The sequence below is a fragment of the Rhodnius prolixus genome, unplaced genomic scaffold (assembly GCF_049639745.1).
Source record: "Rhodnius prolixus isolate KJV_2025 unplaced genomic scaffold, Rpr scaffold_4, whole genome shotgun sequence".
NCBI lineage: Eukaryota > Metazoa > Arthropoda > Insecta > Hemiptera > Reduviidae > Rhodnius > Rhodnius prolixus.
Genome location: NW_027411614.1, coordinates 20,569,401 through 20,586,513, shown reverse-complemented (window position 1 = coordinate 20,586,513; position 17,113 = coordinate 20,569,401). Strand labels below are relative to the sequence as shown.

At 33.6% G+C, this 17,113-nt stretch overlaps 1 protein-coding gene across 4 annotated transcripts in view; it reads right to left on the bottom strand.

The window, feature by feature from the left end:
• LOC141455397 (limbic system-associated membrane protein-like) overlaps positions 1 to 17,113 on the bottom strand; it is a 482,699-nt gene that overhangs the window by 347,923 nt on the left and 117,663 nt on the right. The window lies entirely within an intron of this gene.

Sequence of the window (17,113 nt, the reverse complement as noted above, 5' to 3'; positions counted from 1 at the left end):
TAGATATTTTTATCAAACCAGAAATTCAACAACTTTGACTGCCGGAAAATAACGGGAACTAGTCAACATATTGGGCAACACTATTAAAGAACCAACTTTTTGAAAATAGAATTACGCAGTTCATCACAACCTAACAGTTTTGTTTGTTCTTTTAGCTACTGGTATTTGTACTTTGTATTGTGTATTTTACTGCCTATTTGTTTGTTGATTGGAAAATGCTAATTTTTCTTTTGCAGGAAAAAACTGACGAGAAGGTATAAATATTGTTCGTTGCACTCACTCCTTTCAATTGAACCCATTTTGTAGGAGATTGCATTTTTACATCGCATTAAATTAAGTTTTCAAATTAAATTTAAATTAACTTTCTGAAAAGGAACAATCGAGAAAATCAAAGATATATCTAAAAGTGTTCTCAAGAATTTCTTACATCAACTATCTTTAGAAAGCGTTGATTAAACTTTTCTTGGTTAAAACTAATCTTACTCCCACTATTAATGTTTCCACAAAACGCTACACTTGATAATGATGGGTTAAAATCCGGAAACAGGCAAAAATTTAAAAAACAGAAGAAGACTGCTATAACAGATTAAATCAAAGAACTTTAACCGACAATGTAGAATGTTGTTCATAGTTTTTGGTGACTGAATTATTTATCCAAAAGAGGGGAAAAAAAAAATTTGGACTTCTACATCGAAAGCTTGGCAAAAAATAATTTTAAAAATTATAACTAAAAATAGAAATTCTTCCTTTTGGATTATTACTAAATTTTACTCGAAATGGTTAGGTTTCCAAGCTTTTCGCCCTACAAAGCCTTAACAAACCCTACAGAGATACTTAACAGTTTGCCTGTGATTTGCCGGACCCAAACAGTAAGTAGCAGATAAAACTTCTCTGCAAGCCCTGTGCCTATTGTATGATGTGTAGGTGATGTCAGCATAAGTAATGCTTATCTAGTTAGGCATGAATTACCAAAGTCTTTTCCAAAATCGCCTGCTTGGATTCACGGTCACTCTTTAAAATAGAAATCTATATCAGAGGAAATAAAACCACTCCTTCTTGTTAAGAGCTTCATTTTGATCTGGTTTTTTAACTAAAATGCGCGAGTTTTGTTTGACGTTTTATTTATTTTCACCAGCAGCACACCAGAACCTTAGATTAGATTAGCAAGGCCTACGCCACCGCGACCCCCCCCTATGGATCTATTGTGGCTCCCAAACTTTAGAGCTCGCCCTCCAGACCCGTCCGTTTAATCAGACTCTTAATGCTGGGAGAGCGACTCCTGAATATAGCTCACAGGCCTTGGTTTTTCCTCCCCGAGAAGTAAGATCCTTAGCCCAGACAAGTCCCTCACACTGACACAATACGTGCCTCTTCCTGACAGAACCTACAAAGGCTATCATCTACCTGACCCATGCAATGCATGTGTTTTCTGTGCCTGCAGTGGCCAGTTAATCGTCCTACAATTATCCTTATAGCCCCACGGCCTTGACGGATTAATTCTGCAGCCTCTACCAAAACCTTAACGGTCATTAAAAATCCAATTGAGGAGGAATGATGAAATTTAGTACTCTTATGAGCAAAAAGTACTGTAAAATAAAATAAATTTTATTATTATAATTATCATTCATACGCTATCAAATACTTAATACTTAAGGTTACTTTTCTATTAAAGATCCCAATGGCCTTTTTTTAAGACTAATATGAAGAAATCTACCGAAAAAACAAAGATGAATTATGCCAAACAATAAAAAGCACATTAAGTTTAACCGTAAACAGGGTAATTATTATTTTTTTTACGTTTTGCTAACCAACGATAGAAATGTAAGTATTTACAAATGACTACGTGAAGTTGAAGGCGTACGACTTATTGAAGAACTTCCGCCTGGTGACCGGAGAAACCGGTTCTCCAACAATGGAGGTGAGGTCGCTAAGAATCGTGTTTTAAGTCCAATGGTAAGTCCATGCTGGGAGAGTTGGTTGATGATTGTAAGGCCAGCACTGACCAGTCCTCTTTCCTTTACTAAAGTGCAAGACAAATCGCTAACTAGCGATAATAATCGTCGATAAAACAAAAAATTGCATACTTTATAAGTTTTGTTTTAAAATCTTTTCTAAATAAATATGGTTTTTCAATCTTAAAAACAGGTAAATTTATTTTTATCTTTACATGCTAGTAAACATAAATTTAATAATGAATATTTATTTAAAAACAAAAATTATACTATATTTCTTTGTTCTCGGTTTAAAAGATTAACATATAATCTGATGCCTGTAAAATTGATTAAAAACCTAATTAATGCTGTTTTGATGCTGGAAAATTTAAATGTTCGTAATTTAAATAAACAGATTTTACCAGTTAATTTTAAAACCATCAAAATTAACTGAACAGCGTTCTGGACTGGCTTAAAGGTTTAAACGAATAATTAAAAGGAATATAATTGGTTCAAAGATTGAAGTTATCTAACGTTTCTTTCTCTCGTTGTAGTTCTCTTAATCTGAATACGTATTTGTCTCCGTATCCTGCTGATCATCACTACCTTGTTCTCTAATCATGACTATCAAGACTTAGTTCCATCCCTGTTGACAAGAGTACGGTAGTGCAATGACCTCGTCCAATTAGTGTTCAACTATTTTCAACAGTAATATCAATCTGACGATTTGTCAAATAATTTAGAGAAAAATTAAACGAATACTTTTTTTCTCCGAGTGAATGAAGCTCATTAATACTATTGTCTAGTGAAATTAAAGCACAAGTTAATGATCTACACAAAATTACCAATCAAAAAAATCAGCACAATTGATAGGATGATTTAACTCAAAAACATAACCGCCAATCAATTTGAAGCTTTCAATTATTTCAACCAATCAGATGTGCATACGAGGTGTGGGCTATTAAATAACTAGACTATTGCTATAAAACATTTTATTTTAAATTTATACATATTTTGTTATTATCACCTTCAATATAAACCCCTCGCCTATCACTACAACGCTCCATGCAAATTTACCATGGTTCGAAACAGTGCTGGAAGTGTTTTTCTGTGAGCTCCTGCATGACGCTTGCCGCTTTTTCTTTCACAACTTCAACGGACTGAAATCTTGCTCCTTTTAATGTAGATTTGACTTTGGGAAACAGATAAAAGTCACATGGGGCCAGGTCAGGCGAATAAGGCGGATGGCCTAAAATTGGGATGTTGTACTTGGCTAGAAACGTCTTTGACAGACAATGCAGTGTGAGCTGGCGCGTTGTCTTGATGGAGAACCCGTGACTTGTTCTTCCACAAATCAACTATTCATTCATCGCCATAAACTTCTTTTAATAAAAGAAAAGTTTCATGTGAAATTTCACGACAATTCGTTGCTCTACTACATGTGTAGTAACTAACACCTCTTACACAAACGACGGTACCGGTCGTCAGACAGATTTCTCTACAAACACGTGAGACGCTGCAATCGAAAGAGATGGCTTTACGCTGCACAGCTGTCGGTCGTTAGGATTTGGCGCATGCATAGTTCTTCTGTAGCAGCATCACTCTCGTTATTTAATAACCACACCTCGTACATCGCTCAGAATGTTCACCTATCAGGTGACAGTAACGTCATGCTATAATATTTCCACTTTATTAGTAATAAATAATATTTTAATTATGAATGTTTTAATTACTGAACTAAATACATGAAGAAAATACGATTTGTTAATCATTATTAAGTAATTTCCTTACTCCAAGCATGCGAGTGTTTTAGAGATTTTTCAGTTAAATACCACCCATGTTATAACTTTACTTCGTTAATTTAGTGTAGATTCACCTTCTAACCATTAGACAATCGCATAGTCCAAATTCGAAAAATTATTTTAGGAATAAGGCCGTCGTTCAATATATTCAAAGTTACAGAAAAAATTATCACTCCTCGTTATATTAACGTTGATAATTTCACCTAAACTTATTGGAGTAATTACCTATTAAATTGGTAAATATTTGCTCAACCGTAACATAAAGCATTTATTTATTAATCTACTTTTTTTGGACTAATTAAATCAATTCTAAATTATTGTAAATATCAGAAATAAGAGTAGACCTGGTAGTATAGCCTAACATGGCTACCAACTGATTAATAGTAAGGTTCACGCTGACTTGATAATATCGAAGGTGGTATACGAGTATTGTTCTTGTAATACGCTACTGATTGGTTGTAACTAATCATTCAGTTGGTGAAATCTGATTGGCGATTGAGTTTGAGTAAATTAACCACAAAATAAAGCCGGAAAATTCCTGAAAACGGAAGTAAATACAGCAGGGTACCATGAAAAGTTCTTCCATTTACAGCCGAACTCCGCCTTCAATGGACTTCAACCAACATTATGTACCTTTAAAAGACCTTTATGTACATTTAAAAGATTAACATGGAATACGCAGTAGGTTTTTCTAAAATTAATGTAGATTCAACAGAGTGAAGATTAACACTTATTATTATTTGGCTTATATCTCCTTTATGTCAATATATTCGCCATATTACTTTTGTCATAAAAACCGAATCTAGTAAAACGATAAGTTTAAAATGGTAACAATATTTCAATTAATAAAAATGATGTCATTTAAAAAATGAAGCAGAAATTTTGTTAATCTAAAAATTTATAAAAATCGATTGTGTCACAGGGTACTTCATGTTGTTTATAAATAATTACTTCGGCAAAAACACGTTACATGTGATTTTCCGTTCAGCTAACTAGGTCAAAAGTTCGAAGGTAATTAGAAATATTTGTCTTTCATTATGTTTGGTGGTACGTGATTGCTTTGAATATCTTGCAGTAACGCCTTTTGCAATAACAGCGGACAGGATCCTTCATTATACTGAGCATATTAAAGGAGCATACTTATTATTAGGGAACGGATTTTTATGTATTTAAAAATGCCAAATATTTAATTAAAATATGCATTTATTTTCGTCAATTATGTGGAAAATATGTGATTTTCTTAAAATATTTTCTGGAATATTTAAGTAAAATGGGCATTTTTTTTATGAAAATCGTGAAATGGTGGAATGATTGCATTTTTCGAGAACCTCACAGTTCAAAAGGAATGGCTTTGAATCCACATCAGCATCACTGTCAAGTTTTCCAATAACTGCATTGGCAATATACCTGCCCTCAACGTCAGTGGTTTCATCAATTGACACCCAAATCGGTCCATCTTTGATATGTTCTCGAATTTTGGTTAGTGTATCTTTATAGATATCTTCCAGGTAGTTTTTCCTCAGAGCGCTCTCGTCAGGCATTTTTTTCCCAATATACGAGTAGGTCTCTAAGAATCCTTTGAAATGAGGATTTTTTAAGTTTGTGGAAAGGGATATCTGCTCTAACCAAAGCCCGTCACAGATCTGTACTCAGAGTAGACTTACTTGATGTTGGAGATGTAAGGAAGGCTTGATAGGACGTCCTCTCTTTCTTTCTGTTTTTATTCTCTATGTGCGATCCGGTGGCAATATGTTGGGTGACTTGGGAACGTTGAGAGCAAGAAACGCGCTTGTCACAAGCTGTACAGTACAAAATGTCTCCATCACTTCGAAAAAGTTCTGCTGGAAACTCGCGAAGATATTTAGCAACCAGTTGTTTGTTTGAGGCCGATGTTCGTGGCATTTCACCCAAAAAAGAATACACTAAGTGACCGAACGAAATGAATTGGACACTTCAACGAACGAGCTGAAAGAACAGACAACGTCAGACAACTTCAAAGAACTAACAAGTGCCCGTCACTGTTTAGCAGCATTCTGTATAAATTACAATAACCATTGTACCCACTGTGATTCACAGCCCTACAGTCTGTGGTTCACAGTTCCTGTCAACCACCTCCCAATTACGAAAATATGCCCAAAATGAAATATATGAAAAAATATGTACATATTTTGATTAAATATGTAGAAATATTTATTTATTTTAATCAAATATGTATAAATATGCGATAACATTCAAATATGTGGAAATATGTGAAATAAAAGTAGACTCAAACGGCTTAAAAAGTGTCAGTATGAATACTTCTAGTTGAAAAACGTCTGTAAATTGCCTAGAAAAAAATATGTAAATACATACGAATCCGTTCCCTACTTATACTCTTCGCTCAGGTTGGGGAGACAAATTCAAAATCCATTTAATAGAGTATTATTACCGGTTCAAGCATTTTCTGATCGCTAAGATTTTGGTTTTTTGGAGGAATATTTGTATCCACACACAGACCATTTTCTAAAAATCGCTTTTTCGGATTCAGAGGACCTCAAAGCCGATATTTTCGGTTAAAAACTCGAAATCGGAAATTTTGACACGGCTACATCAATTATTGTACTTAGGCAAAGAATTACGGTTCACATTAAATAAGAAACAATGGAAATTATTATAGTTAAAATTTCCAACCCAAAAATTAAAAGTAAGGCTTAAACGTGTTTAAATATAGACAAACTAACCCAGAATGAAAATAGAATTGCTTAATGTACAATAAGACTGGTAACAAATACATCCCGTAATAAAACAGTTAACTTTAAGTGTTCTGAAAGCTGGTGCTGTTTTATTGCTATACAATAACAATAATTTTTAAAACAATTCCTATCGATAGAAAAATAAAACATGCCTCCTTTAACCAGCTGGCTACTTCTCAGATGACGACATAACGTTACTCATAAATCATAAATAGCAGGACTAACTAAATAGTTAAATCAGCAAGGCCAAATGCTGGAACGAAGGTCAGCTGTCGATGTCAGCTTTGTCGATTTGTTTCATTCGCATTCAATCAAAAGAACTTAATGTGATCAACTAAAAGTATTAAAAAGTAGATCTAAATGCTTGAGTAAAGTTATACAGTTGTAGGCTTGAGTCACTGGGGCACTTTTTTAATTTCTAAGCAAGGACACAATTAAATATCTTAGATTTTATGCGTCAAAACACGTATATTTATTGTAATACCTAGCCGGTTTCGAATTTCCATGAACCATCACAGGTAGAACACTCAGTTTGGTGTAGAGTTTTCCACTTTACTTATGTTTCCGTTTCGAACTACACTTGCTAGATAATTGTACATCAAATGATGGAGATGAAACCCCGAACCAGTCTAGGATATAACAAATACGCCTGCTACGACGAATAAAACCAAAAGTTATTATCCAGCACTGCAGGCGTAATGGTCAAGAGCCTGGCTTTGTAAATTGAAGATCCCCAGTTCGAATCCCTCGTATGGGCTACTTTTTATTTGTTATAAAAAATTGTTTATAGTAAAGTATGAGCTTCCGCCCCCTGTTCACAACTAATTGGTAATTGGACGTTAAGCCCTGCCTGAAAAAATAGGCGATTACTTCACTTTATTCAAAAAAAAATGTATTAGTTACTAAATATATCTCTAAAAAAGCGCCACGGTAGCGGAGCGGTTAAAGGTGAGACCTATAAAGCTAGTATGTATTGTGGTACTGGGTTCGATTCCCGGTCTTTAGGCCTTGGATTTTATTTAATGGTTAATAAAAGAAATTACAGTAAAGTATGTTTGGCAAGTCGCTTCCGTTCTCGACACCTAATTGGTAGTTGGACGTTAAGCCCCGTCTGAAAAAAAACAGGCGATTACTTTACTTAACTTATTTATATCTCTAAAAAATTAGAGATTGAGGACAGAAATAAATTTATGTAAATAAATATGGTGAAAACACTCTTACTAATTTTTTTGAAGTTCTAAATTCATGTAAATTTTTAAACACTCCAAATTTTGCATCATATTTAAATCTTCCCCCCACTCAAAATGCCCTGTCAAGAATTTTTATCGAAATAAAGTTAAAGCTGAACGAAGTTTAGAGAAAATCGTAGGAGCCATTTTCGAAACCAATTTAGAGTTTTACGCATTAATAATAAATAAATAAATACTTAAATAAATTTCCTTTTTTTGAAATCTACACTTTATATGTTGTATAACAATAATAAAATAGAAAGACTGAGAAATTCCGAGTGTAAAGTAGAATTTGATGGTTTCCTTTCAGTGAATTCCTTGTAAGGCAGCCCTTTCTTGTAACAAGTATTGGCAAGATATTTGTGGACCGAAGTTAAAAGACTGTGGGTAAAAAGGGAATTGATGTACCAGAAAAGGAGTTTAAATCTTTGCCAATATTGGGGCAGCACTAAGTTTCCAATCGGCTTCGCTCCTCTTTCTCACACTAGCTCATTCTCTCCCGCTCACTTTCTCGCTCCTCTCTTCAACTTATCTTCTATTTATTTAATAATGGGGATTGGCGGAGCGATGAAGGCGTCATTGTATAGAAAAAATCATTTTGTACAAACTGATGTACAGTACGATTACTTCTTTCTCTGCAAAGAAATAAGTAGGCAATCCTTTTTAAGCCTATAAAATTCAATTGAAACAGGCAATATGTGCAAGGCTTTTTTTTTTGTTTTATCTGCTAATACCTAGCTGAATTTATACCAAACTGGCAGGTCAGGCCTGATCAAATGTGCCTAAAATTTTATAAAATAAACGTTGCCGAGCTACAGGCGAGCAATAAGTATAACAATTTTTTAAAAAATCTTTAGAACCGTTTTAAAGAAAAACTGTAGAAAGTACAGAATAAAAGCTCTGTAAAATGGTATTTCCGGCTACAGGATTTCCTCACTAAGTAAGAGAAAATGGAAAAGAAGCTAAAAAAAATAGCAAGAAAAGCAGAAATTGTATTCCATTTCCAAGTAACTTGAGAAATCGACCAAATAACGTTTTGTTGTATTGCCAACTGAGAGAAAAGTTTGTAAGCTTCTCCAATATGAGAAGTTTATACTTCCAATTTATAAGCGATTCTTACTATACTCGTACAATCCAAAGAATAATAATTTTGAGCGTTCCAAATTTAGTAAAATAAGTTTTAGGAAATATTTTACTGATACAGATTTAATATGTAACACATTTCAATATCTCACAATCACTTCAGAAAAAAAAAAAAAACTTACAACAAAATGTAAATATATTAAGATAAACATAGGAAATTAGAAATGCGTTGCATGAACATGTTAGTTTAAAGCAGGAACAAAAGTTTGTTGAACCACGAGGCAGACAGTTTGAAGAAGCCACCGGATAGGGATGTACACACATCGCCACCATATGGCATGGACTCGTATTTATAAATGGAAGATCTAGCTACAACTGTACATCACAAAATTGTTACCAAAAAAAATAACTATGCTGCCCTATTTAATGAAATATTATAATAAAAATACTATTATTAATTCATTTTCAGACTTAATCCAGACTGCTTAAAATATAAATAATAGAAACCAGTTACGGTGAAAGAATTAACTTGTTCGCCTACAGGTTAAGAAAGAGGATAGTAACTTGAATGTATGAACACATCTATTTGCAATAGAATTCATTTATTGGCTGTAAATAATTATAAATTGAATATTATCGTACCTGTGTATCTCTCAGACTAGACTTCTCAATGTTTTAGAAAAGATATCAAACGATTACATACCTGAAACAACAAAAACACAAATAATTAACCCTTTCGTTGATCTGAATGTGTAATATCCAAGCATGAGATTGCAGAGGAGTTTAGCATTTTGCTGATACACCTACTTACGATTTAAACCGCAAGTTTTCAGAACAGTGTGCAAATCGATTTTTTTTTTTTTTTTTTTAGCGCATCAACAGCTGAGGTTATTAGCGCTCGGAGCTTTTTCCAGTGCACTGCCGGCCTCCGGACAGTGTTCTCTCGTTACAGACAACACTGTCCATCACCGGACAGTGAGCTGTAAGAAGCTCCTAGGAAGAGAAAATCTAAGGATTAGCAGCTGGATTCGAACCCGGGACCTCCGCGTGGAAATCGAAGTATTGTTTCCTTTTCTAAGGGAAATCGAGAAAAATCGAAAATTTATTTATTTCAATCGATAATAAAAATGCTAAAATACATAGAAACCAATAAAGTATTTCGAATTAATATTTGTTTTGTATTTATAAAGCTCATTAAACAGTAAACATTTGGTGCTTTAGTTTACTTTTCTTTGCTGAAAACTATAAAATATTTTCTTCCCTTTTTTTTGGAGAGCCACTTTGTTTAACAGTATCTATGGCAATTTCGGATTGATGGTTGACCAATTAGATAAAGTTTTGGAACTGATAGACTGGATAGGTAATGCAGGCTGACGTTTCCTATAATGTCGACTCTGAGGGCTCCGCTTGGTTTGAAACACGATGGTACCTTGTAGATTGTGTGTAGAGTTAGAGAGAACTCCAATACTCCTTCTAACTTATGTTCAGTCTTTTTTACTGCCTCTTTTCGAATTTGGGAATTCGTTGATATATTTCCTTTATTATAAATATCTAATCCAAATACACTGAAAAAGCGTTTTTAAGAAAAGCCAAACTAAACCCTCGCTTAGTACTACCCTTGATCGGATTTTCCTCAAAAAAAAATTTAAAATAAAATTTCTAAAACTATTCATGGGCAACAAAGGCACCATGTTTAAAGAAAATCATGGTCAATTTTTAAAAAAACTGGAAAATAGATTCAGCAAAGTGGTACATCCATGGGTTAATGTATATCTAAAAGCTTACTGTCGCTTCCAGGATATGAAATTTGGACATTAAGCGATTTGTCGTTTTTCAGTTATGCTGATCACACAGACAGTCAGATGTACGTATGTGTATTAGAGAGAGGGGTGGGGGAGAGAAAGAGAGGATGTAACTCGTCACAATACTTCCTCTTAGGAAATAAAATAAAAAAAGTTTGGGGCGTAATAATGTGGACGAGCAAAAAAATTGCCATTTTTGAAAGAAAAATTTTAAGGCGGATTTACGGACCAGTTCAAGTTAATGGTGGATGGAGAAGAAGACTTAATCAAGAGCTCTACGATAAATTTGAAGATACTACGGCAGTGCAAGTAATCCGCATTAATAGGTTCTGAGGATGGAAGACGGCAGTATGCTGAAGAAAGATTTTAATTACCGTATTATCGGTACCAGAAAGGTTGGACGCCCGAGGGCTCGATGGATGGACCAGGTTGGAAGGGATGCAACCATGCTGGGCGCGCGGAATTGGCGGTCTAAGGCTTTGAATATAGGGACGATTGGGGTCAATTTCTTTTGGAGGTCAAGGCACGACCCGGGCTGTAGCACCGGGGAAGTAAGTAATTATGTGTTTTAAAGGCTTAAAAAATTGTAATTAAAGTATCTAATCAAATTTAACTTGAAAATAAAACGCATTTAAAAATAACAGAGAGTTAAAAACAAGAACTAGAGCAAGAGCATGCTGACAGTACAAGCTCGAGAATCAGCTGAATTCAGCCTGAAGGTTGTACACGCATTGTAGAGCAATCATGTTTCAATCCAGTAATAATAACTTTACTTTTATTTGATAATTACAGTCTATCCAAAATGTATCCTATGTATTCTTAAATAACAAGGCGGTTAATGAGAATTTATGATAATAAATATTTAATGCCCTGTAAAGAATGAAAGCTGTAAAATGTAAAGAAATTGCGCCCGAAGCTCTAGTAGGAATAATACCAGAGTACATCCTGAACATAACACACAAGCTACTCCCCCATTGTTTAAGGATACTTGATCTAAAGGAGGAAGCTTTTAGGAACTTGTGTTATCTAGGTCTTACAATCTAAACACCTGGCCAACTTTTAACTTATCTAACGGCTTCCTGTTATTTAGAATATTTACCGGTAAAGTAAACAACTCTGTACCTTCTTCCTTGCTGTATCCATTAAGGGTGAAGTAGGCAAATGCTTGTTCAAGATGTTCTCTTTGTATTATGTTATCAGTGTCTCTTTCTCCAAATCTTTATCTTCGTGTCAGCGGAATTTCCATAAATAGGGAAGTATTTCTTTTTAATAGAAATGTAGCGCTATCATAATTGTTATGTCGAGATTTTGGTTAAAACTAAAGCGAAATAAAAACCACCCGGCGTTGAACACAATTACTTAAAATGTACTATTTTCAAAAACGGAAATTCTCCATGAACTGTATTTATCTATTAAGTAAAATGGCACTTCCAATCATCCAATTTTCTTAAAATTTGGAAGTTTGGATGCATATTTAATCTTTATTAACATTCAGTAGGCAAGTCCGGACATTGCACTGATGGCTTTCTGGTTCAAAGCCCCAATACCTCCCTCGCCCAGAGATGTCCTGATTCAAAGTTTTTAGGGGAAATGAATAAATTAATTTAATTAATAAATAAAATAAATAAATTATGCTGACCAAGAACTTCACAGACACACGCGCCCATCAGATCAAATTTGTAAGTAACGCTTTTCTTTTTTGGGCATAGGAGAGTTCAAAAAGAATATTTCTAGTAAAAACTCGATAAGGAAATTTGAAACTATTTTACAACTACTTACGCAGTTTAGGAAGAGAAAGAGAACACTTCACACAACTTCTTTTTAACGCAATTCTAATTTAAGATTTATCTTTTTATTTATAATGAAATTTGGATCAGTTCACTAAGAGCTGTACACATATAAACATATATTCCAAATGGGGTTTTGAAGTAGAAGAGTTCATTTAATCAGCCCTTTTATAAAAGAAAGAATACAATTGAAATAAGTTATTGCACAATATCTATCAGAAATGATACCTCCAAAATGTCTAGATAAGATGTCATAAAATGTAACACAAAAATTAAATTTACTTTTTAATTCAATTGAAGATTTATAAAATGAATAAAATTTAAAAAAAAAAAATGAAACCTCTCCTGAGTGAAATAGATTAAGGAATTTTTTATTTCACGTGGCAAATTCGGTTAAGGGCACTGCTACGTGGTTGGTACTCGTATTTGCTCTAAAGTTCATAGTCAAAGAATTGCATGGACTCCTCCACTTAATAAAAATATTAATAAGGATTAAATAAGTACCCAAAATTCCAATTTGAAGCTAATTAGCTGGCCGGAAATGCCACTTTTCTGGAATCGATTTTTATAGTTTTATCGATTAATTAAAAAAATAGCTCTTTTTATTTATTTTATCTTACTTAATTATTTTTATTTTATTTTTTTGGGGAGAGGGCTTCAAACACCAGGATCATATCGCCTTAGATCTGTGTGGTCTGTATGAACTGTGTAAAATATATCAGCCTATAAGAGGTTGGTGGTTTTAAGTAAATCAAATATTACTTCTAACATGGCTAGTGTTCCGCGCAGTAGTTCGGTCATTTTAGAAGAGCAGTCTGAATAAGTTCTAAGTGAATCGTACTTCAGGCAGTCAGTAAAAATGTGTTTAACAGTGAGGGCGACACTGCACGAATGGCAAAATGGTGGGGATTCACGTGTACCTTCAATAGCATCTTTAAACTGAACAGCATATAATATTATAATATTGTAGTCAACTTCAGTTGACTGAATATAAGCTAAAGAAAATTGAATTACGCAGTTAATAAGAGTAAATCTTAGGAGTGTTCAAATCACTTTGTTCTTAAATAATCTTAAACTTCAGCTTGTTATTAAATTTTTTTAACAACAAGTTAATCAACATTAAAAAAAATTATAAAATAGAGGGTAACAGAAAAGAGAAAGAGTAGTAAACTTGTAATTTCTAGAAAAATATGAACAGCATGTTCTTTAAATTTATGTAAGGATCTCATTAATCGTAAAATAGTGCAACAGTCTAAGGAACCCACTCAATAGATACGATCTCACCAAGCAGAACTCTCGTTCATGTACATACCAGCATCACAAGTGACAGACGCCCATAACTGACACAACAAAGCATTAATACCGTAATTGTAGTTAGGCAGTTATCAATGATTACTATGTAAATTAACCGTAATTTCAATGAACTACATGATGTCATTGACCAGCACAATGTGAACACGCCGTGACGACATGGTAAATTCTATTTATTATACTTCAATGAACGATGATCGGACTAAATTGAGAAGTATGAAAAATTAATTTACTCATTTTACCAAATCGTAACTGAAAACAAGAAGTATTATAGTATAGAAGTAGCAGAGAATAAGGTCTGCACCAGATTATTTGTACAGTATTAGATTTTATTATTATTTAGTAAAAGCAATAATTATTGAGATGTTACTAACTTAAAAGGAGTTCAAATTTCTATCAGATTCAATTTTAAAGAAATCTAAACAGTTGGAATAGACGAACTTTGTTAATTTTTTTTTTTAATCTTTTTTTGGAATTTACCACTGCAACGATTGTTGCAACAAGCAAATGTGGTACCTGATAAAAAAAAGTACGTGAAAATCTTGAGTAGAGAAGGCACCCAGTGGTGTCACTCCAGTGCTCTTGCTATACTGCTCTCACGATAAGAGTAGATCACGAGGCAATCTTCTCTTCAATCTCCTTAGAGGATTACCTGGTAATGTGGAGGAAGATAGGTGTTCTATGATAGGGTTAGGATGAGCTTCTGTAGAGTGGAATGAAATTTGAGAAAACGAGTGTTAGCAAGATCTATAATGAAAGGGATTTTGAGGACATTATGGATAGTGAGGTTAGATACATATAGAACGGAGCGTTAAAAAGTTTTCGAAGTATTTTTGACTGTAGTATCTGGAGGCGTAGAGAGATGGAACGCGAACCCCATACTTCGATGACCTATGACCAAAGGTCGCAGTAACAGCAGATATAAGAGTCTTTTGTTATGTAGGTTAAGTTTGGATCGTTGTTAAGCAGTCTGGCTAGAAGTTTGTAGCGTTAGTTAGTTTCTTGTCTTTTCAGACTAGTATGGGAATTCCATTTCAACCGTTTGTATTGGTACTGTCCAAGGTAGCGTACTTTGTCCACAGTTGGTACAGGAGTTTGGTTCATGAATAGTAAATACTATAAATTTTGATTCGCCATTTGAAAAGCCAGTCCTGTAATTGGTTGATGTATGTTTGTAGAGCTCGCGTAGCGATAAGAGAATCGGAATGAGGAGATAAGATTGCAGTACTCGTATAGTCAGCAAAGGTGAAAAGAATGGTATTTGGATGTTGAGGTATATCTGCTGTTGTTGAAAATTTAAAATAGAATTAGTATATCACTAATAAGTGGGGTTTTGGCATTGAGGGGGAAAAAAATCACAATTATAAATAATAATGTTGATATAAGAATGTTTTTAAATAACTACTGAACACAATTTCTTCAAAGAATTTCAATGTAGTAAACTAAGAAAGATATTTCAATATAACTCCATACAAATACAGTTGGAAATGAAGGATAATAATAGTAAGATCAAACTATTGACCAAATCCTTGAACCCAAAGATGTGAAGGTTGTTGGAAATAACGAAGAAATAATATACTTCACAGTTAACATACTGAGTACGTGCAGAAATGACCTGCGTAGTACATAACAACGCTTAATGGGTCTATTATGCTAACTGCAGTATTATTAGACTGAAGCCCGTAAAGTAGCAAATGGTCTTCTAGACCGCATTACAGCAGAAAAGAAAAAAAAAACATCTGAACTCAAAAGATTGACAACTAAAATTAGAACTTATTGTGCCGATTGGAGTTTAATCTCTTTTTCAAATTTATAAATATATAGGTGGGTGTTTGTGTGTGCATTAAAATGCAATAACTTTGGTGGAAACTATTTCAAAACTAGTTTTATGATGTTATTGTTGAGGTGGATCTTAATTTTCTTCCGTTACTTAAAAGGATGCCCAAACGTAATCTCGTGTTCCGCGATCAACTATCCACTTTAAGAAACATTTGAAACTAATAATCTCCTAAAACTAAAAACCTAATAGAAACCACTTCTAGTTTGCTGATTTTATTTTTTTAAATTTGGCATTGGGGTTACAAATTTATTTCTTATTAACATTTTTCCTTCTTGGCGCCTCTTATACCTGAGCTGGTAATTTTCGTGTGCTATTACTTTGTTTTTTGAAAATAGGAATTGCAAAATATTCTAATTGTAGATACTAACAGTTCCCTCCTAAGTATTTGATGAGCAATGAAACTATGCATCAACAAATTGTCACTAAAAAATTCAAAACAATAGAAATTTTTGAAGGTTGGCCGAAAGAATAGCAAGCAGTAATTCTAAGGTATAATAGTTATTTATTTAACAAGTGTGGAAAGTAGTACTTTTCCTCACGCGAGGCAGGGTTTGCACGCACGAGCGAGCATTAGCGAGGCGAGTGCAAGTGCAAATTGCCGAGTGTGGGGAAAATACTTGACACTCGAGTTAAATATTACATTTTTTCTGCAACCATTAGATTTATTAACTGAAAAAATTAAAAATTTCATTTTTACAGTCTACAAAAAGTAATTTATTTATTATAAACATTTATTGTTATATTACAATTATTTACATTACTTACGTATTTACATTACTTATTACATTTTCTGCTGTTTCTTTTATTGATGGAGGAGTGTTTTCTAAACAGGAATCACTAGAATCCATTTTAAATTTCTATAAGGTAACACTATAACCCTTTTAACTGTTATAATTAAAAATATCTAATTATTTATTAAAGTATTATTTTTATTTCTATATTCCTTTCAATTTTTATTTTATTTTTTAATATTCGTTTTTTAATTATTTAGTTACGTTAAATAAGCTTATTAAAGTTTTACAGAAAATATTTATGTAAATAACAAAACTTCTTATATCAAGGAAGCACAATAAAGTTTTTCCACTCACTAGTGAGGAAAGTGACTCTAATGGGAATATTTCCCCACTAGTGTGGGAAGTTGGGCATTACACAGCTGATTTTAATTGAGTAATGAGAACTTCCCCACATGGTTGCAGAAAAAATATATTGTAATAAAAAAAAAGTTTAAATATTTCCTATCTCATCTACACAAACTAGAACCCTGGGCCAAAAAGTGGAGAGTCAAATTCAATACTCAAAAGTGCGAACAAATAACTTTTACTCTGCGTCGTAATTCTTGTCCCGCTATAAGTTTCAACTCAATTCCTCTTCCTTCTGCTAATTTAGTTCGATACCTTGGGATCGATAACGTGGAATCCGCACACTAAACTGAAAAGACTTGAACTCAACCGACGAAACAAATTACTACTGCGACTAATTGGCAGACAATCTAAGCTGCCACTGGAACATAAAAGACTAATATACAACTGCGTACTCAAACCGATCTGGACTTACGGACTTGAGCTGTGGAGTTCAGCCAAACTTTCCAATTTACAA